This window comes from Apodemus sylvaticus, chromosome 8, assembly GCF_947179515.1.
Source record: "Apodemus sylvaticus chromosome 8, mApoSyl1.1, whole genome shotgun sequence".
Taxonomy (NCBI): Eukaryota; Metazoa; Chordata; class Mammalia; order Rodentia; family Muridae; genus Apodemus; species Apodemus sylvaticus.
Genome location: NC_067479.1, coordinates 25,986,194 through 26,012,371, shown reverse-complemented (window position 1 = coordinate 26,012,371; position 26,178 = coordinate 25,986,194). Strand labels below are relative to the sequence as shown.

The 26,178-nt window shown below is 41.6% G+C and overlaps 1 protein-coding gene across 8 annotated transcripts in view; it reads right to left on the bottom strand.

Moving 5' to 3' along the window:
• Positions 1–26,178, bottom strand: part of Klf12 (KLF transcription factor 12) — a 409,277-nt gene that overhangs the window by 72,492 nt on the left and 310,607 nt on the right. The window lies entirely within an intron of this gene.

The following is a 26,178-nucleotide window of genomic DNA, read 5'->3' as shown; positions in this document are numbered from 1 at the left end:
TGATCTTAATTGGCCTTAAGACTCCATTAAAACCAAAGCCCCAGGGTCTATCTGAACTCCAACCCCTTGTTGCTGCTCCGTGAAAAAATCATATCAAAACAGACACACCAGGCCAGCCTTTTCTGCGGGGCCAACCAGCATCTTTCCCCAAACCTGGAGCTGGATGGCCCTTCCTATTTGTTCCCTCCAGCATCCCTCATTAACATGCTTTTTCTCCTAGGCTTCTAGATGGTGGCTGCAGCTGAGCCTCTCACTCGGCACAGATTTTCTGCTCTGCATGGGGGAAGGGGGTGATAATTATGCAGAAAGATGGAGAGAGGCCAGGCAGCCCCTCTGCAGAGCTGCCTTATTCAAGCTCAGCCCACTTCCTGCTGTTCGGCAGCTACAAGGATCACCTGTTGGTCTTGGCAGCTGTCCAAACTGGGGGCCCTGGCGGAAATGACAGAGTCAGCTAGAAATGAAAGCCAGTTTATATTCCAGCGCCTCAAGATACATACTTATCTTTCTCATGTATAGATATGCATCTGAGGGAGACGTAAGAATTACACTGAAGGCAGCAAAAGCCATTCTGTCCTCCTTTCTGGAAATGGAATCTTCACAATGAACTTCCTCTAGACCCTAGCTGATGTCTTGCTCCCAAGGGTTAAGCATATTTTCAGAGGTGGCGTGCTCCAAGGATTGGCTCTCCACTACACACTAAGTCCTTTAAACCCTTAACCCCTTCACTGCAGCCCTGAAGCCTAAAGGTCCACAGAAACCTTGTCTTCCTCATGGTCAACTCTAGCAGCGCAAGTTGAATGATCACAGTCTCTGGTATCATGGCTGCCCACATCAGATCTCACGTGAACACGAGGGAGGGAGACTTGGGTTCACCACTCCATAAGTACAAAGCATTCGAGACATTGGTATCTTTGAGAGAAAAAAAAAATTCAGTGAACCTAGACGAAAGTCTATAAATACATAATTCCCATCATGGTTTGGGGGAAAAAAACTAAAATCAGAAAACTGATTCTGATTATCTGTGTGACCAAATAATTCTAGCAATTTTTTAAAAAAAAATCAAAGGAGGAATGGAGAAGTGTCTTCTTCCTCTCACGGTGTCTGCTTCATCCAAAAATGCAGGCCACAACTTTTACATGTCTGCCATCACTTAGAGTTTGATTTCTTCGAAAGGACATGCCGAGTTTGGGCGAGCTCCATTTTAACCGGCAACCCTTCTGCTCTCCGCCTTTTCCCACACACAGCAGCCAGGCAGGTAGCAGAGTCAAAAACCCAGTAGCACGGACTACAGCTAATCTGCATGGCATGCATTATTCATGATCCCCTGATTTCTGCACCTGCATCTAGGCAGGAAGCTTGCTGGGCGCGTTCATTATTCTTCTTGGAGCCTCGTACAGACTCCATTACTCCTGAGCCAGTTTGTTCTGTAACTAAGGGTTTCAGGCCTTAGTCCTAACTGCTGGATAAAGAGAAAGGACACGCCAGGCAGAAGCGACGGATGGTCTTGGTGTTGTGCAACACAGCGGATCTGACTATGTACTCTACAGATACTGATTGCTATGTGAGCTATTACTGCTCACACGGGGTGATTTACATCACACAGAAGAGGGAGATGCGCCACCAGGGCTCTGAACACCAGTCGTTCTATTTATACATCCTGACTCATCTGGGGCCCCGCAGGCATGTTTGTGATTTCACTCGATTCTGAGCTTGTATTCTTTTTTAACTTTCTTGCAATGTTCGAACCTCTTTGATATCTTAATGTAAAAATAATTCTTCCTTCTTTGGGTGCAAGTGCTGAACCTGCTTCCCAGATCCTGTGTCGCAACGACTGTTAGAGTTAAGAGACTCTGGTGGCTCTGCTTTCTGGTGTCTCCAGGAGGCGACACGAATGATTGAAGGTAAGAGGCAGCATGTGGAGTCTTGGTCCTAGACACAGGTGATGAACCACGGATGAGTTTCTGCCGTGGGGACACCATCTCATCCACATTATCTGTGGCCACTTATGGCTTCAAGTAGAACTGAGACAAAGCAGTGTGGGTGCAAACTGGATAGATGGCCTTCCTGGGATCAAGCCAAAGTGTCGCCAGTTAGCTACAGTGCATTCTAAGGCAAGTCACAATATCTACCCAGATCTCAGTTTCCTCATCTGTCCAAGGGCGGCCATTGTACAGTTATGGGAAACACATAGAGGACCACAGTCGTGAGAGTTTGAAAGAGGACTGAAATAGTTCCATTGTCTAGTCACCTCGCAGACACTGTAGTGTCGCATGTCCCTATAATACTGGTGTAAGCAAACCTACAGTGCTGCCAGTGACATCAACATTTGTCACATCCAACCATGTTCAGCGCATAACATAACATCTGATAGCAATGCTTAATGTACAGTGCATGACATCTGATTGCGATTCTTACTGAATGTCACTGCTTTATGTATGGATTATAAGTGTCACTTATATATGTAACTTGTCACTGCTAAAGTTACATTCGAGTATATGACTGCTACTTGTGTTTAAAACAAACAAACAAAAACATTAAAATGTTATCGTCCATACTGGGATTGAATCCGGGATCTTCCACATGCCATTCAAGTATTCTATTACTAAGATCCATACCCAGCTCCACTAACTGACCAGGCAACTAAAGTCACTTTTACTGAGTCCCCTGGCCACAGACATCCATACCACCCCTGGTTTCCAATCTGGTGGTTAATTTTCAACTTTCACATGCCACACTACCATAATTTGCTACTCTTCCCTCAGCAGCTCTCTTGCCTCAACGGTATAGACCATCTTGTAAGTGTTCCTGTTTCCCTTTTGCTCAGTCTTTCAGCCCCAAGTATGTTTAGGAGTCACTTTCCTATGTCCTTTCCTCTCCTCCATAGACGCTTAGTCTGCTATTCACTGAAAACATTTCGAACATGGCTATCCTCACCATCTTACCACCCACATAATAATCAGAGCAGCCAGGCCTTGCTAGGTTTCTTTCTACCAATTTGTCACCCTTTGATCACTTCATGTCACCCAATCACATTTCCAAAAAGCTGTCCATGTGGCATGAAACCTAAACCTAAGCACGAGCAATTACCCAGGAGTCTCTCCGCTCAGCTTTCTGATGTCTCTCTAGCATACAAGTCTTCGATGGGATCAGGGTGCCATACTTTTTTCTTGCTAACTTATCTTTTGTTGTGTGAGTGCCATCCTGTCCACAATTCCTGTTGATGGACAAGAAAAGGGATTACCTACTTCCAACCACTGCCTTGCACCTGTCAGGCCTCAATCAGACCAGGGTTTCTCAGTCCTACTCTATCCCTGTGGGGACAGGAAGGAAGGAGTCATCTCAAGAAATAGACCTCTGAGATGGTTTCCTATTGACAAAGCAGGATAAACTTCACACACCAAGGTTATCTGAAAACAAATAGACAAACCAACAGCAATGACAACGACAAACCTCACTGCTGCTCTGGTTCTCATGCTCTGTGTCAGGACATTGCATCCTATTGAAAGAGTCAGAATAAATTACTTCACAGAACAAGGAAAGTTTCTGATAGGACACCATTCTTTTAGGGTCATTCGGTATTTGGTAACTCTTAATAATTAGCACACATAAATACTCGCTATTCCATTGTTTGATTTTTCTATTGTGTATAAGCCAACACTTTTTCCTACAAATTATGCAGATAGCCCCAGAGTCCTTTTAAGACTTCACTTTACTGCAATTCATTTGTCAAGGACTTAGAAATAAGCCCACAGTTATTGTTAAGTATCAGCATGTTCTTATGCAAAACATATGAAAGATAATTTAGAAATAATCATTGGCTTTGCTTTTTTCCTTAGACTCAAAGCATTGAGAACAAGTTCTCATGAGTATTCCAGCTGGTCCAGATGTTATGTTAATAGATACATGCTACACCTGGACAAATAAAGAGGACGCAAGCATTAAATGGAGTGGGCCCCTTTCATTCTTAGAGTTTTAAAATTATATTTGTGATTCATGGACATTACAAATACCAAATATCAAGATGTATGAATCATATCATAGGTAGGTGTTTCATGAGTCGGTGTGAGTCCCTGCTTTATGCTGTCAAATCTCTAGGCGAAACCAGAACTTTTACACACACACACACACACACACACACACACACACACACACACACACTTTCTCTAGTTAGGATAAGAACAGTTGATTTCATTTTGACACTGATCCACATATATGTTATCATTGTGTTAGCATATTTTTTAATCTTTGTTTTAGGAACTTTTTTGACATCCTCTCCTATGAGAAGGCATCAATAATTTTAGAGGTACGGGATGAAATTAAACACCATATGGGGAGATAGAAAAGCCAACCAAGGACCTGTCATAGAAGCATGGGGGCCCGAGGTGAGATCTGCAGAACTCAGGTAGAGCCTGGCTGGAGCAGCGTGCTCAGAGAACCTTCGTACTGGGAGGCAAAGACAGGTGGAGGCCAGCCACAGGTAAGTCCACAGCTTCAGGCTCAGTGAGTTTGTTCAAACAAGAAGGTGCAGAACAATAGAGGCACACATCAGATATTGAACTCTGACCTCTCTACACACACTGAAACATGTGGATATGCAACCACAAACATACAATGACACAACAAAAAGAAAACCATCGTATTGGAAGGGATAACAACAGTCTCTTCTGCTGCATATTCAGAGATGTTGCAATTTCCCAACAGGTGCATTTGGTGCATCATTTCAAGACATCAGCCCACCTTTGCCCCTTCCCTCACTACCTGCTTTTGAGGCAGGGTCACTGGATATTCCTTCCCACACCTCCTTTGTTGCATGTAGCTGATGTTTCCTTCTCAGAGGCCACCCACAGTGTGTTCCTAGTTCTCATGCCCTGAAGATGTTGAGTGAAGGGTGCATATGGTTCATATCATCTGTCTCTCCAACTCCACACTAATGCTTTCAGAGGGTATTTTTTTCCACAATATCTCTACTAAATCATATCTTTACTACCTGGCACCAAACAGACACTCAACAAAAAGCAGTTGTACGGCTAGCCCTGTTTTCCTACTCAACTCTAACCTCTTGAATGAAAAACAAAGGCCATATTTGTATAAGTCACCATTGTACCTTTGGGGCTTGGCAAATGCACTGTTCATGGATGCATTCATAAGGAAAGTGTGATCTACTTTCAAACTTACCAAGAATCTATCTTCATACCAAAAACTTTAGTTATTAAGTAATGAATTTAGTCCAGTAGAAATTGCTTAATGGCTGCCCTGATGGGATGATGTCATTGCAGATCAGCAGTTGACAGTCTAGCTGAGACAAACAGGCAGTTCCCATGGGATTAAAGGGATAGGGACTAGAAGGAATTAGAAGGTATAGGAATCCTAAGAGTAAAATGAGGTTAGAATGAATTCAATGTGTAGAGTGCCAAGGCTCCATGGAGGAAAAGACCTAATGGACAATAAAGACAATTTCCAGAAAAGGCCAGGACAACAGTAGGATGACACAGAGCAAAGGTGCTAATGAGCCACCTCAAGAAGATCCTGAATGGAAGCTGTGAGGTGAGCAATTTGGTCTTGTCAAGGGGTGAGGTGTTTAGAAACCTTTGAGGGGAAAGAACGAGAATGTGAGGATGACATTAGAATGTAGATGCTTCCATAGATGTCTAAGGAGACAGGAGCAAGGGCGGGGAGCTTTGGGACAATATCAACATTTCTTCCATTGTGTGGATCCCTTATCTCTTTATGTAGTCAACCTGGACTGGATGCCACTTATTTATATTTCAATGTAAACTATTACTTGAGTATTTCCCTGGACCAGGCAGTGCCTTAGGCCTCTGAATGTGTTGAAGATTCCTGCATGCTGTAGCAGTATATTGGCTGTAGGAGGTGCTCTTGGTTTTGACAAAACTCCTGGCTTCAGGTTGCCCATCCTACAGAGAAAGTGCACAGAGACAAAGGCCCACACAATGCCTTGTGCTGAGCAGTGACAGATGCAGCTAAACCACCAGGGGGACTTAAGAATAAAGCTATGAAGTAGACATAGAAATCTCCTAGCTAGAGAAGAAGGTTTATGGGACATATGGGGAGGGGGGATCCAGGAAAGGGGAAATCATTTGGAATGTAAACAAAGAATATAGAAAATAAAAATATTTATTAAAAAAAAGAAATCTCCTAGCTAGATAGATGAAGGAAAATTTAAAGGATACATTTTGCAGTTAAGGAAAAGGAATCCTAGAGATGGAGAAATGCACTGTAGAGTGGAAAATGACAAAGAAAACTATCTATAAACTGGTGGAGAGACCTAGAGGAGAGGGACTGACAGCACCAGAGGGGCAGAGGATTACGAGTCTTACATAGGATGCTAAATATTTGACTTAAATGAATTAAAGGATAACTACCAAAGGATTTTGTGATTAGATTTGGTACAATCACGTCTATAAACTAGAAACCATCCTCTTGGCTGTGGTGCAGAGGACGGCCTGAGGGGAGTGTGTGACTCATGAAGAACATTTGGAAGCTACAATAATAATGTCCTAGGTGGCCCAGGGGAATGGTGGTGGGCAGAAGGAAGGGAGAGGAGGATGGATTCGTAATAAATTAGTATTAACACCAGGGGTGCTGGCTCACACCTGTAGTCACAATTCATGGCAGTCAAGGCAGGAGGACTGTAAGCTTGAGACCAGGCTGGGCTACACAGTGAGTTTAAGAATAACCTGAACTATGTAGGGAGATATGTCTTAAAAAGGCAAAACATGGATATGTGTTTAGCCAGCACATGCAAGACTCTGGGTTAGACTCTTAATGCAATACACTCACTAAAAAATAAGTAAATAAAATATACAAGAGCACACACACACACACACACGCAAAGAAAAATACACAGAGACACACATACACATAGAAGATTTTGTAAGACTTGATATAAGTTCAAATGAGGTATGGTACAGCAAGAAAATTATGGTAAGGATTTATAGGAAAGACCTAAGAATCTGAGACAAGTGATTAAATTCTTATATATAGAAGAGTTTTAGACCTAAAGAAATGAGTGTAGGGATGGGATTTGTCACACAAACATGAAGCGCTATATCATAATCTCCAATTCCCTTGTAGAAAATCAAGATTACATGTTTCTATAATCCTGGTACTCCTACAGAGAGGGGAGGGAGAGACAGAAGAGTCTCTGGAAGTTCATTGGCAGCTAGCATGGTGTATGCAGTAACCATCAACTAAGAGAAATGCTACCCCGAAGAAGGTGGTAGGTGAGGGCTGGAACTCAAGGCATCTTGGAAGACATGAGACTCCTCGCAAGGTTGATGCTTCAATACTCAACTCTGTTGTTTCACAGGATGTCAGGTCCAATATCAAGAACACTAGGAGACGATATCCATGTGGCCCTCATTAGAATCTATCCAAGCTAAGCCAAAAGAGAATGGAACATTGGGCATAAATTGCACCAGCATGGGCTTTGTCAATAAACACAGAAACTCAGGAGAGATGGAGGGAACACCTGTTACTATTCCTCACCTGCAGGCCTGTGTGTCCTTATGAAACCTCTGTTCTCCTAACCCTCATCTTCATAGTTAACTCATGATATTAAGAAGTACTCCTCCCCCAACCCTCCTGGTCAACTCTATGAGCAGAGTGACTTTAAAAATAATTATATATATAAATGTATATGTATATATTGTATTTTGATATTATATCATTTTACCCTTCCTTTTCCTCCCTCAAAGTCCTCCCATCCTTACTCTCTTTCAAACTCATGGTCTCTTTATAAATTAATTGCTGTTCTATACATATACAGCAGACATATATATTCCTAAATACATAAATACAATCTGCTCAGTCAGTATAATGTGATGTACATGCATATGTTTTCAGAGCTGATGATTTTGTATGGAATAAGCAATTGGTGTGCTCTTGCCTAGGAAAGATTACATCTCCTGCTCTCAGCCTTCCTAGTTGTCTGTGTAGGGTTGACATCTTATGCGCTTTTCTCTTTGCCCATTAACTTGTCTCCTGGGTCATCCTTGTTCAGCTCATGTCCAGGGAGTGATGCTTTTAAGGCATTATAGGTGTAGCCTCTGATATTAGTAGGAGACACAATCTCATAGCATCTTCTTTTCTATATCTCTGGCTCTTAGGATCTTTCTGCTCTTTCTTTCACAATGGTCCCTTAGCCTTAGGTTCAGGAGTTGTATTTTAGATATATCAGTTGTGAATAGGATCCACATCTCTGCATTTTGATTGGTTGTGGTTTTCTATAATGGTCTCTGTCTGTACCAAGGAGAAGTTTTCTTGATGAGGGATGAGTACTATACTTACGTATCTGTGGGTAGAAGGACAATTATTTAGAATATTTTAAGAGATTATGATGGTTTAGTAAAGGGTAGATCCTCCTACAAGATTCATGACATAAACAACCCTGGGTACTCGGATAAGCTTCCAACAGCAGGCATGATTTTCCTTTTGTTGAGCAGGTCTTAAGTCCAATTATAGATATTTGTTACTACTGGGGTTTGGGTGCCACTATTTGAGGTTATCATGCAATGCTGTATCATGTAATGCCATTGTAGCAGTTCATAGGCATCATAGCTGGTAAGACTGTTAGCTGCTTCTCTCTTTTGGCAGTTTGCATAGCATCTTTCAGTAGAGGAAGGCAAGTCCTCAGGGAGGGGGGCCACAGATAAATTTTTTAAAAAACAGTATCTTTTTTTTTCTCAATTAGTGACTTCTAGTGTTCCTGAAATACACCCAAGTATCAACCTTGCCTGAATGTCTGTTCAGGTCCGTATCCATCTCTCCAACTTTCTCTTCCATAATATGCCCCCGCCTTTTCTGATCCACTCACCCTGACCACTCTTTTGCTTATCCTCACTCCAGTGCCTCTGCACACTGTGTTCCTGCTCAGCTCCTTGCTTTATCATTTTTATTTGCTCCTAGCTTTGTGAGTTCACCAGTGCTACTCACTCCTCAGTTCTTCTGACCAACTATCCTTGTGTCTTCCCAACCCCTCCCACCAATATCACAGATCCCCACCAGCCTCATGACATTTGTGTGTGGCATCATCTATAGATGCCATTATTTGATGAAAAGAAGGGAACTACTTTTCCTTCACTTATACTACCCATGCAGCACCATGCTCAATTCTAGAATGTTAAGTATTGATCACCAAATGAAAATAAACATGGTAACTCATGATTGCCTTTCCATTTTTCTATTTCTTGCAATAATCTTGAAAAAATAAGCCAACATGTATGTGCATATGTACATGTATGTGGGTGTTCATATGTGTATAAACATATATAAATATATGAATATATGTAAATATGGTATATAATAAACAATGTGGAAGAGAAGGTGAATGGAAGTGATGTGGCCCAAAGGAAAGGCTTGGACTCATGGGAGACGGCGTTAGCTCACATCTGGCACCTATGGCCAGGAGCTACACCACGCCTGAAAGCCATTTGAGACACGTACATAGTTCTTCAGACATGGAGATATCTGTAGGTACTATGGAGATGCTAGTAGAATACAGATGAGGTCTGTAGTTAGTAAACTATTGAGGCAGTAATAGGTTAGTAAACTATTGACACAGTAATTTCCTGTGTTGAATAACTCGGGTTATGTAACATATTCAGTGATAGGAATATGCTGTTATCATCAAATGAGGTACAAGAAGAATGGAGGAGTGGCCCCTTGTTCTGGAAAGACTCAGTGAAGCAGAAAACTAGAACAGGGAAGTGGGAAGGGTTGGGTGGGAAAATAGGGGGAGGGAAGGGGGCTCATGGGACTTTCGGTGAGTGGGGGTCTAGAAAAGGGGAAATCATTTGAAATGTAAATAAAAAATATATCGAATAAAAAAATTAAAAAAAAAGGAATATACTGTTATATGTTTTGCTACGTTTCAGTTCTAAAGTTACCTTAAAATAAGACATTTGAAAGATCTTAAATAATATAAATCTTCTGGGAGTGATTTCTTACCTGTTGATCTCAGTGATCTATAATTTTTATTTATTTTTTGATAGTTTGGTATTATAGATAACATCTATTCTATGTATGCTGATGAATATGTAGGACATGTCCGAGTATAACATTACACATATTCTTTAAAAATAAACTAATCATCATGTTATACTACATTCATGGTTCTGCGCATAGTACAGAAACACTAACAAAAGGCATGTTGCAAAGTGGTAGATAAAGTAGAGTTAGAAAGAAAGAGATAAAAGCATTTTTAAAGGTTAATAAAAATTGTGCTGAGGGTTGGGAGGAATTTTAGATTATGTCTATAAAGTAACTCAAACTGCATTATGGAATTGACCTTTATCCGGGATGCACAGTTCCCAAATTCCTGCCCTGATCTGAGATACAGTGATAAGTCCTTCAGTTTTCTGCTTGGCTTTGCATGTGTGCAATGTCTTTTCAGTGTTCTGTATATGTATAGAATTCATTAAAATTCTAGGCTTTTATTCTATGGCCTAAAATACTTTGATTTAGCCATTGAGCTGAGAACGTTTATGAATTGGCAGAACCCTTGACTGGTAGTTATACTATTACCCCACTGACACCACCTTTTCTTTGGGGGATCTATGGGTGAAAAAGATTAGCTAGTGGGGTGCATTTGCTGTCTGATTGCATTAATTCTGAGAGGCCTCATTTGGGTTTAAAGAAGAACAAACCAAGAAGATAATCCAGGAATTTTTTGTCAGTCCAAATTGCAACCTACTTGAATTCAGCATTCTTTCAACAAGGTGTTAGAAGTAATGTTTTTTTTCCCTGTGAGTAGGACATAATTTTATATCATTCAGTTCCAAGATATAATAGAAATGGTATAGGCTAATCATTACCAATGGGGGGAAAATACAGTTTACGTTTTGCTTGCAATAAAATCTCAACTGCTAGAAACCCCCAATATAGCAATTAAATGTAATCTTTATCTTTATTTATGTGCTTACAAAAAGGGTTTTGCCTGTGTGTACGCTGTGTGTGTTTAAGCATATAGACATTCTTGCTTGTGGCTTGTTTTTAAGTGAATTCTAAACAAAGCAATGGGGAAAGTGTGGAGTTGGCTTCAGTGCTGAGTCACAGAGAGCTCTGAGCCGTAGGAGGGTCTGTGGCAGCCCTCTCCCTGTCCATACTGGCAGCCAGACTGCCCGGAGAACTTTAAAGTAAAGCTGCTAGCACCTTATGAATACAATGAACCACAGAGACACCCTACTTTCTGTCCTTGGCATCTGGAGTTATGAGTGGTCAAAGACCTCGGTCACGCGCCACAGGGCCCAAGAAACATGTAGAAACTGGTTGGGAATGTATGTGGAACCCCAAGTTATCCCACTAACAGGGCTGAATAAACCCTAGTGAACTCCATATGTGCTTCCAAAATGGGGCAGGCAAGAGCCACTAGCATCAAGAAGCAAGTCACAGAGGGATTCACTACACTTGCTTTACTGGCCTTCCCAGTCATTAGTATTCTCCCTACTGAGCACGGTGCAGCTCAGGCCAAGGAGGACACAGCTTTTATTTCCAAGAACATCCTGGATTGTATTCTACTAACCCAAGGACTAATTCAGAGTTTTTAACAATTAATACTTCTTAGGGGTCACTACATCCTTACTTTAGTTGCTGATAAAGGACACTATCACTGATATAATTCAAAGATAAACAGGAAAGGAACTGTTGAAAATGCACCAGACACTGCTTTGCTCAATACATTCACCAAGCAAATTAGGTCATATTAATCTAGGATATGAGTCTTGACTTGAAAAAGGACAATAATTCAGTTGTGTGAATACATGATAACAGATAACGGCTTGAGAAAGGTTAAAAACAATGAAGTTCAGAATGAGTGGTCTTTTCAGGAGCTGTTTCCAGAGAGTAAATAAGCCAACACTCAAGAAATAGTGGAAGGATGGCTCGAGATAAGAGGATTAATAACTAGAGTGGTTTCTTAAAGGGTAAGTTGTGACCCCAAAGGGGTTTAAGTAACAGAATGAAAGGAAAAACCCAATCAACAGCGAAAGTCAACCCTGATTAGCTTAGCAGGGTCAGGAGAGACAAGTGTCCCTGTAAGCCCATGCTGTGAGCTTGGGTCTGGATGGCATAGCACACAGTTCTGATTAGACATGGACAGCTGGGAGGTCTCTGGAAGGAGTCAAGAGGAAAATAAATGGAAAGGGGAGGAGAAACCCATGACCACGATAAGAAGAAGTCACTGTGAGGGTGTGGCCCAGCAGTGGGGGTGTGGCCCAGCAGTGGGGGTGCGGCCCAGCAGTGGGGGTGCAGCCCAGCAGTGGGGGTGCAGCCCAGCAGTGGGGGTGCAAGACCAGCAGTATGGGTGCAGGCCAGCAGTGGGGGTGCGGCCCAGCAGTGGGGGTGCAAGACCCGCAGTGTGGGTGCAGGCCAGCAGTGGGGGTGCAGCCCAGCAGTGGGGGTGCAAGACCAGCAGTGTGGGTGCGGCCCAGCAGTGGGAGTGCAGCCCAGCAGTGGGGGTGCAGCCCAGCAGTGGGGGTGCAAGACCAGCAGTGTGGGTGCAGGCCAGCAGTGGGGGTGCAGCCCAGCAGTGGGGGTGCGGCCCAGCAGTGGGGGTGCAGCCCAGCAGTGGGGGTGCAAGACCAGCAGTGTGGGTGCAGGCCAGCAGTGGGGGTGCGGCCCAGCAGTGGGGGTGCAAGACCAGCAGTGTGGGTGCAGGCCAGCAGTGGGGGTGCAGGCCAGCAGTGGGGGTGCGGCCCAGCAGTGGGGGTGCAAGACCAGCAGTGTGGGTGCGGCCCAGCAGTGGGGGTGCAGCCCAGCAGTGGGGGTGCAGGCCAGCAGTGGGGGTGCAGCCCAGCAGTGGGGGTGCAAGACCAGCAGTGGGGGTGCAGGCCAGCAGTGTGGGTGCAGGCCAGCAGTGGGGGTGCAGCCCAGCAGTGGGGGTGCAAGACCAGCAGTGGGGGTGCAGCCCAGCAGTGGGGGTTCAGCCCAGCAGTGGGGGTGCAGCCCAGCAGTGGGGGTGCAAGACCAGCAGTGGGGGTGCAGGCCAGCAGTGTGGGTGCAGGCCAGCAGTGGGGGTGCAGCCAAATAGTGGGAATGGCTCCAATGAGAACAGAAGAGGGTTCTTCTCTCCAGAGCACACAGGCCAATAGGAGATTCTGTCTTAAGAGGCTTGTTCAGTAGCAAATGTCATGCAGATGATGGGGCAAATAAGAAGAGGCCATGCATGTACCCACTTGGGCTAACGATACAGGGGTCAAGAAAAGTTTGATTCCCATGAAAATTTTCTGAATGCACTGTGGCCAAAAATTAGTTCAGTGTCAAACATGCAATGAGCACAATGCGTCTCTGGCAGCTTCCATATGCGCTGCATCATGGGATCTCTCTGCAGCTTTGATTCTGGACACACAACATGCACCTTACACTGCATGCTATCATGCTCCATGATACCAGTGAGAAATGCCCAGGCTCAGAGGCCACACCGACTACAGCTTATTGTGAACGGCAGTGTTTGCGATACATACAAACCATCCTTGTGTTACAGAAACAATGATTAGATTATGGGAAACAAAGATATTTTAAAAAGGCTTTCTAACTGCCATTCCTCGGATGTAAAAATCAACTTCGTATTTTCTGATTGTACTGTGCTATAAGTTTTCATTTTAAAAATTGCTGGTTGAGTCACTGGTTTGAGTCTCACAGACTGCTGAGCAAATTTTGGTTGGGGATTAAGACAGAAGTTTTAGCATTTCTGAAAAGGCCCCAAATATCATTCTGACATTTTGTGTTCCATATTTATGTGAAGTAGTGTTCTCAGCACTGATGATAATAAAATCAAAACATGGATCAACTCTGAAAAATGTTAAAGATGCTCGACATCCTGCAGTATCAAATATTTGGCCAAGATTTAATTCTTTATGTAAAAATAAACATGCAAATCTCTCTTAGTTAGCTTCAGCTGTCAACGCTGCACAGCCCAGAGTGATAAGAGGGAGTCTCATTTTAGGGGTTGCCTGAATCCGACTGGCCTGTGCCCATAGCTAGGGGTCATTTATTTGATTGTTGAGTGATGTGGGAGGTTGAACCCCCTATGGGCAAGGTATCCCCTGGGCAGGTGGTCTTGACTTTTAAGAAAAAACTGAACACTAGCCTGAGGAGGGACAGTAAGCAGCATCCTCATAGCTTTCGCTTCAGCTCCTGCTCTGAGGATGGTAACCTGAAAAGATGAAATGCATCCTCACCAAGTGGCTTTCTGTCACAGTGCTTATCTCAGTGACAGAAAGGAAGCAAGGACATCTATCACATTAGTATACTAAGACCTAAGAAACACTAAGGTCGAATGTATACCAAAGAATTACTTAAAAGCAACTTCCTATAATTTAGTAATAATTATTTTTATTTTATATCTATTTTAAACACTCAAAGTTTCTTAGGTGAAATATGGCTGTGTGACATGTTTAAGAAACTGTTCTGGGGATGAAGACATGGCTTAGTGGTTAAGAGTGCTTGCTGCTCTTAGAGAGAATGGGAGTTTCGTTCCCAGCATCCACAGTGGGCTGCTTACAACCCCTTGCAATCCCAGATTCAGATGTCATCTTTTGTCTTACACAAGTGTCCACATATACATGTACACACACACACACACACACACACACACACACACACCGGCAAGTAAAAGTAAAACAAATCTTCTATTTATAAAAAGCAGATCTGCTAGTTCTTGACCTCATCAATAATGTCAGGTGTGTATTCCATCTTACTAAGTAGGTCTTAAATGAAATATAAAGTGATTGTTGACTTTGATAACATTTGTGCCCCTATAGCAACAATATGCTTTGCAGACGATTCACTGTCACAGCTAGCAGGGACTGTAGCTAGATGAAACCCCTCTTGACACGTGTCCTCTGGTAGCATCAACTGTAACTTCCAGGATCATGAATGCTAGGTTGAAGTTTCTAGTTAGGCACTAGCTTGATTTGTCCATACTTAATGACACAAATAAGTGGTGTTTTCAGAAATAGGGTCTTCCTGTCTTACTTATTGTGGGGCACATCCAATAGCTTTGACAATAACCTATAATTTTTTATAATATTTGGGGGTGGCTTATTGGTTCCTTTTGGCCAACAATAAGTAATCCATTTCTTGTATTGGAAATTTTATTTGGTAGTTGGAGCATTGCCTTTCCAATTATATTGCAATTCCATTTAAATTTGTTTTAATAGTCTAGAAAGTCTCTAGAGTAGTAGGATTTCATTTGGCTCCTCAAAAGTCCTTCTTATATGACTTCTCCCACCACCCTTGAATTAATCCTTCCATTCTCCTAATCCCTGCCTAACACTATGTTCGTACTTCCTTTTCTTCTGATACCCTCCTCCCCAATGGTCCTTGTGATCTACCTGACCTATGTAGATATCCTAAGTGAAGCACACAATTTTAAAGCTTAAACACTGACATCCACCTGAAGGCAAGAAAAAAAAAACTTGCAATACTTTTCTTTCCTGTTTGTGTTACATCACTCAGAATGATTGTTTTCAGCTCCATCCACACACTTGTGTATTTCATAATTTCATTTTTTCTTAAAAGCTATGCAATGTTCCACTGTGTAAATACCACATTTCATCATTGATTCATCTGGGCAGTTTCCAATTTCTGACTGTGATGAATGGAACAGCAATGCACATGGATGAGCAAGTCTTTCTGTAGAAAGATGTAGAGACTTTTGGCCATGTGCCCAAGAGCAATATAGCTGGATTTTGTGGCGGATCTATTTTCATCTTTTTTGAGGAATTGAAATGACTACTAATGCTATATTGCTGTACCTGTAGATCAGTGTCTCACCCCACTCTCATTGGATAGGCTTTTTCTTGAAGTAGTTGTTAGTTGATATAGAGACCCAGAACCCCACAATGTACAGACAGCGAGAGTCTCAGGGGTGCTCTGCTCATCCCTGCAAGGGATGTCATCATCAAAGTCTTCTCTTCAAGACTCGGGGATCTATGTAGAAGATGAGGTTGGAAGGTTGTAGAGAGTCAGAGGACATGGGCGACTAAATGGAAACAGCACCTTGTAGATACAACAGGGCTGTGCACACATGAACTTAAAGAGACCACAGTGTAAAAATAGTAAAAAGTTAATGATTATAATAAAGAAAGAAGCTCTGATCTATATGATGTCTCCCATCATCCTTCTAATCCTCCCCTTGGCTTCTTTAAATCACACACACACACACACACACACACACACACACACACACACCAAATAAAATGGAACCAGAAACTCTGAGGGTCTTTGTTTTATTTTGTTTTCTTTGGTAGGAGATGGTCATGGAAACAGAGGGTAATAGTGCTCACAAGGGAGAATCTGACTTCTGGAAAGCAAAGGGGTATGTAAGCACTGCGTACTCTTGGCAATTCCGAGATATCCAAGATTCCAGCAGATAGGCATTTGGTAAGCGAGGGAGCGAGCTGTGTGGAGTTTGACCTGACAGTCTCAAGGGGGCCACTCAGCAGCCTGATGGGTGGGTACCATCGCCTCACTTTTCAAATGAAAAGAGCATGGAGAAGGACATGCTTAGAGAGGTCACACACCAGGGCGGAAATTCACGTGTATGATGTGGTTTCTGCCATGCTCTTAAATGACAATTTTCTTTGTTTATTTTATAAGCAACAATTCCATTTTCTAGAATGTAGTGTGGAGATAAGATTCAATGCTATATAGTATATAACAAAATTTTGTGATGAAGTTTCATCTTTACAAAGAATGATGTTGCTTGCCAGTGGGAATGGTGTCAGCACTACTAGGAACTCTTTAAATGATGGGTTGGTAGGTAGTTCATATCAAAATATTGTAATACAGCCCATCTCTATAGTACAATAAAATATATATTTACTCTTCTCCTGGGATTGATGATCCCTTATGACTCTAATAGTTTTCTAAATGGTTAGAGTGTCTTTGTTACCCTCACATTTCATACTAAAGAACTGACCCATGGTAGGGCCCCAACGTGGGTTTAGAAATAGGTATTGGCCATCAGAAAGTGTTAACATTTTCAGTCATAAGAGCAAAGTTCTGAGAAAGGGTAGGGAATCGAGAGTAAATTCCACGAGCAGTGGACAATAATTTACTGGCGTGTGATTGTATCATGGAACTGTAGTTATCTCACCCCACATTCTACAGAAAAGGTCTACAGAGTTGAGGCGTAGCTGAACACACCTGGGGATCATCCTCTACTTTCTCTACTTTTGCTCCTCATGTGCTTCTTGCGTTTCATGCTTTAAAATAAATCAGTTACCAGATGTAAACACTTCTCCAGCTTCTCTGACTTATTCAGGCCACTGAGAGAGTTCAGTGAGGATTAAGCACCCTCTCCGAACCCTTGTATACACCACACACACACACACACACACACACACACCATATATCAGATGTGTCTGACATCTGCTGTGAGGATTAAACACACACACACACACACACACACACACACACACACACACACACACATCATAGTTGGACAGGCAGAAATTCAGGTCCAGTTTGTTATCCAGCTATCACAGCTACATCTTTGAACACTGAGTCCTTGGCCTAGGCAAATCTTTATGGAAACACCAGAAACGAGTCAATTTCTTGGATGCTCCCCTTGTGTCAGCACATTGAAAAATTTCTTCTTGTTGGGAAAAATGATCACATGATTTATTATTTAAGCTCCCATGTAGTAGATTTTCATGATTTTACTATGTACTGTATACAAATGTGAGAATTACTAATAGGAAACCACTACCAACAACTGAGATTGTAATTTTAAAGTACAGAAAATACAACTACCTATTAAATTTTTACAATGTTTTAGTTGATACTATTTTCTCTCAAACACCTCTGTTATAGATCAATAGTCATAAAATACAATTAAGCGATATTAAGGCTATCAATTTTCATAGTCTCTTTTAAGTAATGGAGACAAAATAAATTTACAAAATATGATTAGTTTGTCTAAATGTGTAGTCTTTGATTAAATATAGATGGCTTCTAAAATGAGTAGAACAGCAAATAACCCATTAATGAATTCTTACTGTTTAGCTTTTTTGCTTAAGATAAAAGAAACAAGATCTCTCATAGAGTCACTGAAATAGATATAGAAGTATAAAAATAAGAACAACTTAGAATTGAGCAACTTAGAATTCAAAAGTCTCTGTGTATGTATAATACTTTTAAACAACATGAATAAAACTGTACATTGATATATGCTAAACAGATATATCACAATTAAAAAACAATGCTAACAGTTGATGCTTTTGCTCTTGCATTTCTATCCTGGGAAATTAAGAGACTAAACAGTAAATCTCAGCTAACTACAAAACTGACAGAATTATAACTCAGAGTTCACAAATAGCAGCTGAAACTTTTTCTTATTTTCTATTGTTTTCAAGGCTCAGGACTAGCATTTGGGAATCATCGATGCCTAAGATATTATCTCTGCTTGAAGAACTTTCAAGGTAGAGAGTTCAAAGTTCAGGACATTTCAGGGAAGAGCTATGGGGCACTTTAGTTGGAATAGACTCTTAGGCACTACAAGCTCACAGCTGTAACAATATTTAGGAGGCAGAGGCAGGAGGACAAAAAAGCTAGCTTGGATTATATTTTGAGTTCTAGGCAATCCTGTCACATAGAAGGATTGTGTCTCAAAAAAAACAAAGGAACAAACAAACAAACAACAAAAACAACAGCAGCAGCAGCAGTAGCAAAACACAAAGATGACCAGACAGCTTAAGTTCTACTTTCAGACTTCATGGGATATGAAATCTACTGAGTTGTATCTCAGCTTTCTTTTTTTATAATGAAGGAATTACTCTCTCATTCAGAACAAGGCTTGGATTGTTGGGTAGACAAGTCTTAGTGTGACAGTCTTGTCTTGCCTATTAGAGTTTCCATGTTGTGTTGTCTTCTGCCCATTGATACCCTATGACTCTGTACCTAGCTTTCCCTTGAGCTAAGAACGATAACAGTTTGACATCCTATTTGTCTCTATCTAAACACTGACTGGGTAAAACATGAAGAGGCAGCAGTGAAGACTTTCAACACAGCCAGCTCCCCAAATGTATGTAATGGGAAATTCATTAGGAAATGTTTTCACGCTTTATTTTAGAGAAACTAACCAAAATGTTGCAACATCCCGCTAAGGAGCTAGACAAACTTTTTTTTTTTCTTTTTGAGACAGGATTTCTCTGTGTAGCCCTGGCTGTCCTGGAACTCACTCTGTAGACTAGGCTGGCCTCTAACTCAGAAATCTGCCTGCCTCTGCCTCCCAGAGTGCTGGGATTACAGGCGTGCACCACCACCGCCCGGCTGGAGCTAGACAAACTTAATATCAGCAGCAATCCCTCTTAGCATTCTTCAGGAATACTAGACTATATATATAACTGCCTGCTGATTGGAGGAATGACCTTGAGGTTGCATAGTGACTTTAGTTTTAAGTCTGTACATTTTCCCATTTGATGTTGATTATGCTTCAAATGAGTAACTGGCGGGAGGTCAGGAACGTTTATTAACTTTCTGTCAGAAGCTTTAATTTGCTATCTTATAATCAGAGCTTGTGTTGACAAACACATCATCAGATTGTCCAGGGAAAAAACAAGAGGGTCAGCCGGACTGATTTACTGTATTCTGAATGCTCAGTGGTGCTGAAGAGCAAAGACCTTGAAATTCTCCGCTGCTCACACACAAATCATTATGTTGAACACAAGCCTCCTCCCTCGTTTGAAAATTTACAGCAAGCCAAGCAAGTCATGGACACGTTACGGTCTGGATTCTTTAAGTAACAACACCTCCAGGGTTGAATGAAGCAGTGCTTCTCTTTTCCTAATAGGAATTACTGCAGAGTAGCAGTTTTGTTTCATGAAGCTTCGTAAGACTATTCCTTGTATACTAAGCCTCAGTTAGGCAACCTGGAAATGTAGTTGAATGGTATTATGTTTAAATTGTGCCAACATTTTAATATCTCCATCAACCTGATCATGCTGCTTTGTCTGCTGGATGCAGGTCCAGCAAAGATACATCCTCATCCCTTCCTATCGTGTTAAGCTTCTGTGGATATGTTTTTGCTAATTCTAATCCATCCCCAACATAATAGGCCTGCACCACACTGTGGACCATGTTGAATATCTCACCATCAGTCTTTGTAGATGGCATCCACATTTTATTTCTGAAAATAAGTGTCTTATTTAAGTAATTTCTATTGTTAAGTTTCTTTTCTTAGTCTACAGAAACTGGCAAAGGAAGCTCTCCTGTAACAAACCTGCCGTGGCAATGCCCTACGTTGCTTGCACTACTGAACTTCTGCTTGAAGGGCCCGTGTGACTCCAGCTTTTACTGTTCTGATTTGCTTGTTTCCCTGTTTTGCTATTTCAGTCCCGCCTTTCTCCCCACCCTTTTCAATCTCATGATGCAACTTCTACTTCACTACTGATTTTAACTCAATATAAGATTACCTCAATAAACTAGTTTTTTTGATTTGCCATTAAATACATATCGAAGCTGAAACCCATACTTCCTGGTGTCCATGTCTCTGTTGTCCCATCCTTTCCCCTGCTGCCCAGCATCTAAGACACTCCCTATGTCCCTCTTTAGCTTCTGTACCTTCTCCGTTTACTCTCTATGCACAAGTTTGAAGTACACAATGCTGGTTGTCTTCCATCAAATTTTACCTTTGGTTCAAATCTCACACAAGTTCTAATTTCTCTCTTTTAGACCCATTACCTAGTTATTTCATTCTCTGTTCCAACTTAGCATATCTGAGATTCAAATTATCTTGCATCTACTTCCAATCACCTACCCATATTTCTATCAGTAAGGTATCATTCAAGTTACTAGATTTCAGAGCCATGCAACAAATATTGACTCCTATCCATTTGAATCAATAGCACCTGTTGAATGACTCCAAAACATCTTCATCTTCCCATGATTCCCTATGGCAATCACAATTTTGCCAAGTGAAAGGGTTACTATATCACACAGACTACCATCTACGGGATGCCATGTGTCCAACTCCTTCTAGACCGTCCATTAGACTAATACCAGGGGAGCCATCAGCAGACACTTAAGGCTGCTCATTCAGTATCCGTCTCATGCCCATTCTGTTGTTTTCTGGCTCTAAAAACTCAGGAAACAAAATCTTTCATTCCACAGGAACTGTTTCAACTAAAGTTGTGACATGTGTGAATGAGCTGTGATCATGTGTGATCAAGCTAACCCATGGGGAGTATGTGGTACATGAGATAGGTCATGTGCAAAGGAGGGCTTGCAACAAGAGGGACAGCAGAGACTAGTCCTCGTGGGGCAGCTGGGAAGAGATAAGGGTATCTACTTCTGTCTAGAATTTCAACTGCTGGGCAGAAATGGAAAACACATTTTGCCAGTCTTCTCTGGATGGCATAGAAATATTTCATAATTCATTTCTATTACAAATATTAGGAGGTTCTATTATCAGTCAAATATGAACCCTAAAACATTTTTCTAAACTACTTCCTTAATTTAATTTCTCACATTTTGTTCCTGACCCATGAGTGCAATTATACTCCATTTTTTCTGTAAACAACTTTCTTTACTGTCATGTGTTTTCCTCTCTAGGGCTTTAGTTTACCTCACTTTGCCAAGGGGAACACTATCCTGGCTAGTTGTCTGACAACAGCACAGAGTTAGCATCATCTTTGCCACAAACACATCCTTTCCTACTTCAGGTAGCACCCATCTCCTTTAAACAGATAGTGTAGAGTGCACTATCATCGACTGCTCATTCTGCTTTCTTATAGAATACAGGACCCCCAGGCTCACCAACCCTCCATAATGGACCGGCTCTACCCACAATTCACTGGGCCTTCCAATATCAAACACTAATTAAGAAAGTTCTCTACAGGCTTGCCTATGGCCTGATCTTATGGAGGCATTTTCTGAATTGGTTTCCCACAGCCTTAAGGGCTGTCCTGAAGGTCACAGAGTTCTACCATTTTGCTGAGACGTTAGCCATACCCTCACCTCCTAGACTCATGCTGTCTCTGATTATCATGGAATCATTAACCTTAGTAGAGAGGACATTCCTCAAAGGAGAACATAAAAAATATGTACATTATTATACAGACAAGCCTTAACTCATAGCAACCATCATCCCTTGAGGAGGCTCACAATCTGTTGGCTCTGTTCCAGAGGCAGAAACCATGTCATACTGTCCCTTACGTGGGCAGGCCAGCCTCATCATCTACATAACACTAGTCAGTATACTTTTGAGCTGTATTGTTATGAGGGTAAAATTAGAGTCCTTACACAAAATCAGTGACAGGCAAACATACATACAGACACTTTCTGCAACTACTGATTAAGCACTCAGCATATTAATAATTCAATTGCTCCATTCTGGAGTACTTATTAGTCACCATGTTCTTTCTTACATATTTTATGGCTATTGCTTTACTTAATCTACTCAAGCACTGCTGATTTAAATTCTTCTCATTTTAAAGATGGAAAGCAAGCAAAGAAATATCAGTTTGGAAGAACTGGGTAACTTGTCATGATCAGAGTTAGCAGCTCCTTCATGGCAGGTGGGAATTTGTTTACTTATGTATGTGTATATATATTCACGTACGGGTGAATTTTTAATGATAGGATCTCGTGCTGCAGCCTTGGATGGTATTGAACTCAAGTATGTAGCTCAGGATGATTTTGAACATACAGCAATCTTCCTGCCTCATGCTGGTGAGGGCTGGGATGTCAAACATGAACCACCATGTCCAGAACTTACACTCGTGAACATAGCTCTCGAGGTGTATACTGAGCACGACTGTTCTCAAATATACAATATTTTGATTAGGAAACCATACAATAAAACTGATTATTAGAGGTTTATTTTCTGAAATTATTTTATTCTTAGGGAAAATGAAGAGAAGAGAAATGATTTTGAAATATACTCATCACATAATATTTCATTATGGGATCAATTAAGATATGGCTCCAATGACCAGTTAAAAATTCCTAGATCGCCACTGTGTCTCCAATGGGGTCCCCAATGGAGCAGTTAGATAAAGGACTGAAGAAGCTGAAGGGGTTTGCAACCCCATAGGAAGAACAACAATATCAACCAACCAGAGTCCCCAGAGCTGCCAGGGACTAAACTACCAGATAAGGACTACACATAGAGGGACCCATGGCTCCAGCTGCACATGTAGCAGCAGAAGGCCTTGTTGGGCATCAGTAGGAGGAGAAGCCCTTGATTCTGTAAATGCTCGATGCCACAGTGTAGGGGAATTCAAGGGCAGGAATGTGGGAGTAGGTGGGGGAACACCCTCATAGAAGCAGGGGAGGGGAGATGGGATAGAGGGTTGGGGGGGGGACTGGGAAAGGGGATACCATTTGAAATGTAAATAAAGAAAATATCCAATAAAAATCAAAAAAGCAGGCAATGAAGTGTAATGCCCCACGTTAGAGGGAGTATTAGAGTTGGATTTATAAAATTAAAGAACAAATCTATTTCTTCACTGGCCACAGTGATCTCAGTTATCACAAGAACTACCCAAGTGTAAAAAAAATTTCCTAGCACTCTGGAGATATAATTCAGTATCTTAAATCTACAAGGAAATCAGATGGGGACAAGGTGAGCAGGAGAACCTAGAAACCATCTCAAGGAGAGGGAGACAGCACCTGGCACCCTGGCCCAGCCCAACCCAGCCCAGAGGCATTTTAAGGAAATATCTGGCTAACTCCCTTATTTAGCAATATAGCCGGCTCCGTCTCTCAGCATTTTCTTAGACCTCCTTCCATAAATCACTCTTGTTTAGTTATTTCCCTATTTAACTTGTAATCTGCAAAAATATAGTTTGCTACATATCTATTAGCTCCTCTCACACATTTTTTTTCCCTGCTGGAAATGATCACTAGAGCAAGTCTGGCAGGTGCAGACAATTATATGTGTTTGGGGGCCTCATTCCATAGAACCGGCTTTGAATCTTGAATTTCGGAATACCCGATGTAGAACCATGGGGAGGAGGACTAGCTCAACCCAAACGCACGGGTCCTTTATGAGTCATTATGGGGCTCACTGAAGAGACAAAATGAGGCTCCGTAGAAAACAACAAACGAATGCACATTTCAAACGCATGCACATTTCAAACGCACATGCAGGCAGATGTGCATTCGGTCAACTAGGCTCTGTAATGACCATTTAGCACAGCTCTGCAATGGGGCGGGGGAGGGGGGAGGGGGGGTCCACACTGCGCACAAGGAAAAGCCACCTTGCGCTCTTTGATCAAATTACGCTACGCAGATTACTTGGTCCATACAATCTAATTTTTCTCAAGTGGGGTTTTGCTTCCTCTGTTAACATGAATTTATCTTACTTTGTATTTGTTTTTTTTAAACATTTCACGTAGTTTCAACCACCGGCCCTGAATGGAGGCAGACTACTGGAGTGTAGTACCACTCTGCATGTGTGAGGCTCCCCATTGTAGGTTTCTCACAGATATCCCCAGGATTAGAGCTTATTGACAACATTTGCATTATTAATTCTTCCGCCAATCTTAGAGTATCTAAGAGACTTGATAGATAGAAATGAGAATTCAGAGAGAATTAGGTTTGGAACCTTGCTAAGTCCTCTACCTCTGACCCTGTGCAAGTTGCCTAACCCTGTACAACTTCCCGGTTCCTCATCACAGAAGTGGGACATTAAGTTCTCATCTATCTTATGAGATTTCTGGAATCACAGCAAGGTAGGCACAGAAGTACTGCATAACATCCTCCTTACTTAGCTTATGTAACAGAACTACCAAAGGTCCATGTGTTAACTGCCTGGTCCCTGCGTGGAACTATAGGGTAGCAGTGGGATTTTAAGAAGTAGAGCCCAGTGAAAAGCCTTCAGGTCAATGGGAGCATGGCCAGAGTCAGGAGTCAGGATAATAGTCTGTCAAACCTTCTAATGTGGGTCAAGAGAACCCTCTTCATAAGCTGATTATCTTGGGAATTTGTTAAAATTATAAAAAGACAATATAAGTACTTCTTTTCAAGTGTTATCACAAACACAACAATCCAGCAATCCACTATATTTTAGAGATGTACATTTTATATGTCTTTGTTCCTTTTAGAGGTAGTCCTTAAGTTACTTTAAACGAATAATTTAAAGTTTCCCTAATGTATAGTCATTTTAATTATAATACTAAGTCAAACAGTAAATGTTATTATTCCTTTTATAGTTTAGGGTTTTAAAAAAGTAAGTTAAAACTACATTATAATAAGAGCTATAACTTATTTTCTATGAAATTAAAGCACTTTTATAAAATAAGTCATATTGTGAATTTCAATGCAAATTGTAATTTTTTTCTTGAAATTATAATTTTTTCCACGATATCAGCTGTCATTCTAAATACATTGCCAGGAGAGAAAGGTTTGTTGTCTTTTTAATAAGAGACTTGTAGGTATTCTCTTAGGTCAAGTTCTAAGAGATGTGTCTTTCAAGAATGACACTTACCTCTAGTTTCTATTCAGTTTAAAGGTTTGTAGGCTTTATTGATCTAGGAACTAACATCTTTTCCAATTTATTCTAAGTATTGAATTGGGGGTTGCTTATAGTTTCATGGGTGCATACATAACGGAAGGAAGCAGAGTGGCATGCGGGCAGGGATGACACCAGGACAGGAGCTGCGAGCTTCTACCTGATCCACAAACAGGAGGCAGAAGCAGATGGAGGGAGGAGGTGGCAGAGAAGGAGGGAGGGAGAGAGGGAGGATGAGGGGGAGGAGAGAGACAGAGAAAACACACACACAGAGTGATAGAGATAGACAGAAATAGAGATAAACAGAATATGAATCAGAGACAGAGGCACAGAGGCAGAGACAAGACAGACATACAGAGAGTCAGACAGTCAGACAGACTGCCTAGCCTTGGCCTTGAAAGATCAAAAGCCAGTGACATACCTCCTCCCACAAGGCCACATCCTTCAATTCTTCCTAAACAATCCACCAATTGGGATCCAAACATTGAAATGAAGTCTCTGGGGGCCATTCTTACGAGACCATCATAGCTTGGGTATTACTTTTCAGTTATGTTATATTGCATAGATTTATGGAAACCATCCTAAATTCCTTTGCCATAGCAAAGTAAAAGTAAAAGTAAAAGGTAAGAGTAAAACAAAGTACAATACTCCCTCCAGTTTTCACACCAAATGCCGCAGCGACTGGTGTGGAATTATGG